The following is a 6,000-nucleotide window of genomic DNA, read 5'->3' as shown; positions in this document are numbered from 1 at the left end:
CGTAAGGTGGCTCGCGGAGTATAGATGTAGATGTAGATACTGACTTTTTGTTCACCCGGTACATCAACCGCCAGAAGGACTGGACTGTTTCGGACGCTAAAGGTAGCCCTCCTCCGTGAACGGTGGGTGGTCATTTGGCTCGCCGCTATGCTGTGGAAGACGTCGCGGCCGACGACCCTGCCTGCTGCTACGCAAGCCTGCAGACCGCTCCCCCCTCCTCGCCGGCCCCCTCCAGCCGATCCCACCACCGGAATCTTCTCCAGCAGCAGAGCGCGAGCGCAGCTAAGGCGGCGACGCAGCCAGGAATCGCAGTCTGCGCCGTCACCTCTGCCCTGTCCTTCCGCCTCTGCCACGACCAGCTGTTCGCTTCTGCACCGGTGAGTACTGTCGACTCGCCACGCCCTCCAAATCCGCCGTCACTCGCATCGCACTTCTTCATTGCTGTTTAATTCGAGAGTAACTATGGTGCGTTAACGCACAAAAACGTTTACGATAATGATTTTGTGGCCAGTGTTTTTGCCGTGGCTTCAACTATGATCTTCCGATCCCTCTTTTCATCTGCTACAGTGGAAGAGACCATCAGCAAGGATACTTAAATTGCTTTGCAAAATGATTATTTATAGCTGTAAGTTGCGACATTACCATTCTTGAGTGGGCCGTAAGGCTTGTACAAGCAATCCCGTTCAAATGTACCATTGGTTTTGTGCATACAGTTCATAGGCATCTCACAAACGAAGGGAGGGTCATCGCTATTTCTTAGGTTTTGTAATGTATCGTATCGTTGTGTCTCTTTTGCTGTGGTGGAATTGTCAAGCGGCTTCCTAGTAAGCTAAAGTCAAAACGTTCCGAAAATCTTCGGAAGTGAGGGTATCATCTGGAGTGCCCCAGGGAAGTATGTTAGGTCCGCTGTTGTTTTCTATCTACATAAATGATATTTTGGATAGGGTGGATAGCAATGTGCGGCTGTTTGCTGATGATGGTGTGGTGTAGTCGTCGTTGAGTGACTATAAGAGGATACAAGACGACTTGGACAGGATTTGTGTTTGGTGTAAAGAATGGCAGCTAACTGTAAATATAGATAAATGTAAATTAATGCAGATGAGTAGGAAAAAGAATCCCGTAATGTTTGAATACTCCATTAGTAGTGTAGCGCTTGACACAATCACGTCGATTAAATATTTGGGTGTAACATTGCAGAGCGATATGAAGTGGCACAAGCATGTAACGGCAGTTGTGGGGAAGGTGGACAGTCGTCTTCGGTTCATTGGTAGAATTTTGGGAAGATGTGGTTCATTTGTAAAGGAGACCGCTTATAAAACACTAATACGACCTATTCTTGAGTACTGCTCGAGCGTTTGGGATCTCTATCAGGTCGGATTGAGGGAGGACATAGAAGCAGTTCAGAGGCGGGCTGCTAGATTTGTTACTGGTAGGTTTGATCATCACGCGAGTGTTACGGAAATGCTTCAGGAACTCGGGTGGGAGTCTCTGGTGGAATGGAGGCGTTTTTTTCGTGAATCGCTACTGAGGAAATTTAAACAACCAGAATTTGAGGCTGACTGCAGGACAATTTTACTGCCGCCAACTTATATTTCGCGGAAAGACCACAAAGATAAGATAAGGGAGATCAGGGCTCGTACAGAGGCATATAGGCAGTCATTTTTCCCTCGTTCTGTTTGGGAGTGGAACAGGGAGAGAAGATGCTAGTTGCGGTACGAGGTACCCTCCGCCACGCACGGTATGGTGGATTGCGGAGTATGTATGTAGCTGTAGAATCTGGAGCTATGAGATCCAGACTATTAGCGATGTATCAAGCTATAAAATATTTTTCAGAGGCAAAAATTTTTCGATTTGCTTTCTGGTACAATCCTTTTATTCTTCGTTTATTGTTACGGAAATTAAAAGGCTCATAACCGTTTCCCACGTCGTAAGTAATAGCAGTAAATTTTCCTATTGGCTCATTCCATGTCTAGTTACCTAAAGATTTCCACTCGACCCTCTCCAATATTGATGAAATGTGTACATTATGTGTATAAAGGTCTTACACGAATCCATGCCAAATTACAGCTTCATAAGTAGTTTTCTGGGGCCACTAATCACACTTTTGTAAAGGGCAGTTTTTCTATATAGCCACAGGTATAAATAAATCATCAGGTTTGCTTTACAGTTGCTGATGACCTAAGGATTCCCACGCAAACCCTTGCTGATTCTGCTCAACTGATTAGGTACAACAACCTATTTGCTAAATATGCTCTCACTGTACAGCAAATTTATCACAATTAGCTGCTAAGTAGCTCATAAATCTTACCGTCAAGATCTGGATGACGTATTGGCTACTTGTCTCTTATGATAGAATGACTTTCTGATGATGATTTTTTTCTCGTTTCCAGCCAGCCAGAATGTCATAAAGTTGTCAAGTGGTGTCTTGATTACTCAAATAATTACTGAGCTATCCGACATTAAAATCGATTCAAAAACTTTATTCATCAATATCGTCTAATTTTCCCAACACGTTCATCTCAGATTTCGTTCCTCTTTGCACCATTTGAAAGAACTCTTTTTGTTGGATCGGGAAAAGTGTATTTAATTTTTGAGACATACCAGTTCAAAGATAATATGGAAGTTCGATAACGTGTTTTGACTGCTATTACTAGCGAAGGATATGTGGGCTTCCTGGATATGCACGTCTGAAAATTATTTTTCTCCTCCGAATGGGAAAACTTTTGTGCTGACGCCGACCTACATAGGCAGAAACGATCATTACAATAAAATAAGGGTACTCAGAGCTCGCACGGAAAAACATAGGTGTTCGTTTTTTCGGTGCGTTTTTCGGGACTGGAATAATAGAGAATTATTGTGAAGATGGTTCGATGAACCCACTGCCAGGTACTGAAATTTGATTTAGGATATCCATGTAGATGTAGATGTAAAATCTATTAAAGGTTAATTAGTTATCTCTGTTTCTTTTTAAATAATATTAATTTGCTCAGTTTTTGACATTCATAAATGTTTATCTGTTCATTTAGGTTGTTTGTGCGCTCTTTTGGAAGTTACAGCTATGTTTTGAGTCTGTGGTGAATTCCAGTATCGCACAGGAACAGCCGAAATGAATAGTTGAACATTTGTAAAAGTTAAAGGCTGAGTAAATTAATTTTTATTTTAAGGAAAACAAAGATAGCTAATAACATTTTCGACGGAGTTTTCAAATGTGCGTATAGATCCACATAACATCTTGTTTAAATTTAAGCTACTTGACATGGAGTGATCCTATTGTAACCATTTTAAAATTAGGCTAATAGCTTGGGGAATTGTGTAATTCGAAGTGACTCAAAATTTGATATACAAGTTTCCGCAAGAGCGTGTAGAAATGTAACAGGACATAGAGAATGCACTACTGAACAATTTGAGGTAGGGAGCCTGGGATGGGAGAAGCCGGCTTAAGGAGACATGGAAGTAAACTTATCTACCGCTTTGTCTAGCATTACTGTTTTCCAGCTTTTTTTACAACTAACTCTCGTACAAGTTTACACGTCATGTGCTTTTTATTTACATGTACATTCTTTATTTCCTGCAAGGAAACCAAGAGGATGATCCCGATTACTTGGAAGTCATGATGCAGGTTTTGTTTACCTTATGTGTCCGTAAGGTGGCTCTGTTGTATCGTATTTACACTGTCCCCTTGGCTGTTCGTGAGAGGATGTTGATACGACATAACAGTGCACTGGCCCACTTCAGTGTGGATGTCCGTAACGATCTCAGTGGTGCATTTCCTGATCTCTGGATTGGAAGGGGAGGTCCTATTCCATGGCCTGCGAGGTCACCTGACCTGAATCTCCTTGTTTATTCCCTATGGGGATACCTCTAGTCACTTGTGATGAGACCCCAGTGGATGCGGAGATGGAATTAGTTGCCATAACTGTAGCTACCTATGATGTGATGCGAAACGCACCAGGAATATCTGTCAGTGTGTGTCAGAATCTTGTTCACCGATGTCACGCTTGTATTGATGGCCGTCAGTTTCAAAATGGTTCAAATGGCTCTGAGCACTATGGGACTTAACAGCTGTGGTCATCAGTCCCCTAGAACTTAGAACTACTTAAACCTAACTAACCTAAGGACATCACACACATCCATTCCCGAGGCAGGATTCGAACCTGCGACGTAGCAGTCGCGCGGTTCCGGACTGCGCGCCTAGAACTGCGAGACCACCGCGGCCGGCGCCGTCAGTTTAACCACATTTTTTAAGATACAGTACAAACGCTGCGCTCATCGTGTCAGTGATGGTATTTGCAGTTATCTGTAACTAACATAAATAAAAAATACACAGTAACGTGATTTTATACCTGTTATCTCTTTAAGCTAGCTTCTCCGATCCCAGGCTCCTTACCTCAAATTGTTCAATGGAGCATACCCCATGTCCTGTTAAATTTTTGCACGCTCTTAAGGAAACACCCTATATACAAGGTGGTCCATCTGAAGTTTCAGATGAGATTATCTCGAAAACTATATATCGGGTAAAAATAGTGGGTAACACAAGTTCGTAAGCTCAGAGGGGGACATCAAATGACACTACACGTGACCCCCTTGGGTGGGGCAGGGGGCAACTTTTAAATCTTAAATGGAAACCCCCATTTTTTATCGCAGATTCGGATTCTCCATAAAAAAGTAATCAAGTTCTGTCTGAAACATTTTTTAAACCATTGAAAGATGGCGCTGAAATCAAGAAAAATTAAAATTGGGGGAGAACTCCGATTTATTCAGAATGATCCGAGAAGGACCCATGAAATCGATACAAAATGTGCACCAATTCTTTCATTACGCCAAATTAAGCTATTGTTTTACAAAATGTATCATACCCGCCATAGTTTTTGATGGAGGGAGGCGGAATGGTGATAAAATCTCATTAGGCAACTCTTCACAGTTGCATTACTCATACTCACCGGACAGTGGCACTACCGTGGCCAAACTGCGAACTATGGCTCAGTATAAAGTTTGGTGCATTCGCAGTTTGGCCACGGTAGCGCCACAGTCGGATGAGTAATGCAACTGTGAAGAGTTCCCTAACGAGATTTTAATGCCATCCCGCCTCCTTCCATCAAAAACTGTGGGGTAGGTTACATTTTGTAAAACAATAGCTTAATTTGGCGTAATGAAAGAATTGGTGTACATTTTGTATCGATTTGATGCGTTCTTCTCGGATCATTCTGAATAAATCGGAGTTCTCCCGCAATTTTAATTTTTATCGATTTCAGCGCCATCTGTCAATGGTTTAAAAAACTGTTTCAGACACAACTTGATTAATTTTTTATGGAGAATCTGAATCTGCAATAGAAAATGGGGGTTTCCATTTAAGATTTAAAATTTGGCCACCGCCCCACCCAAGGGGGCGGGGGTTGGGGGTCACGTATAGTATCATTTGATGTCCCCCTTTGAGCTTACGAACTTGTGTTACCCACTATTTTTACCCGATATATAGTTTTCGAGACAATCTCATCCGAAACTTCAGCTGGATCACCCTGTAGATCTTATCTGCAGCATAAAAATGCTCAAAAGATTATAAATTCACCGGACTGGATGGCAGCACACTCCTGATACTACTTATTTTATCTAGCACTTTTCTCGAAAACTCTGAGCCATACGGTCACAGAAATTACTCCTACAATACTAACTCTTTGCTACATTCTGTCTCAATATCTTGCATATATAACGAGCACCTCTCTGGTGTGGTCACTAGAAATAAAATATTGTGGTAGCAACCTTTTAAAAGTACATTTTCCTATGAAACTTCCCGGCAGACTACAACCGTCTGTCGGTCGGAGACTCGAACTCTGAACCTTTGCCTTTTGTAGGCAAATGCTCTACCGACTGAGCCACACAAACACGAAGCAGAACCTGTCCTCACAACTGTACTTCCGACAGTTCCACGTTTCGTGAGTCTCGAGGAGGAGGAGGATTTATTTAATCTTAAGGCTAGGGCCTCCCGTCGGGCAGACCGTTCGG

General features: G+C 42.6%; 1 protein-coding gene across 1 annotated transcript in view; it reads left to right on the top strand.

Annotated features, from left to right (window-relative positions):
- The first annotated feature begins 287 nt into the window (after positions 1–287).
- Positions 288–6,000, top strand: part of LOC124711728 (alpha-tocopherol transfer protein-like) — a 119,907-nt gene continuing 114,194 nt past the window's right edge. Inside the window, exon 1 of the mRNA XM_047241936.1 lies at positions 288–377. The gene's annotated coding sequence lies outside the window, so the exon portion shown is untranslated. The remainder of the gene's footprint in view (positions 378–6,000) is intronic.

This window comes from Schistocerca piceifrons, chromosome 8, assembly GCF_021461385.2.
Source record: "Schistocerca piceifrons isolate TAMUIC-IGC-003096 chromosome 8, iqSchPice1.1, whole genome shotgun sequence".
In the NCBI taxonomy this organism is placed as follows: Eukaryota; Metazoa; Arthropoda; class Insecta; order Orthoptera; family Acrididae; genus Schistocerca; species Schistocerca piceifrons.
The sequence above is the reverse complement of the archived record's forward strand: the minus strand, read 5'-3'. Positions and strand labels throughout refer to the sequence as shown.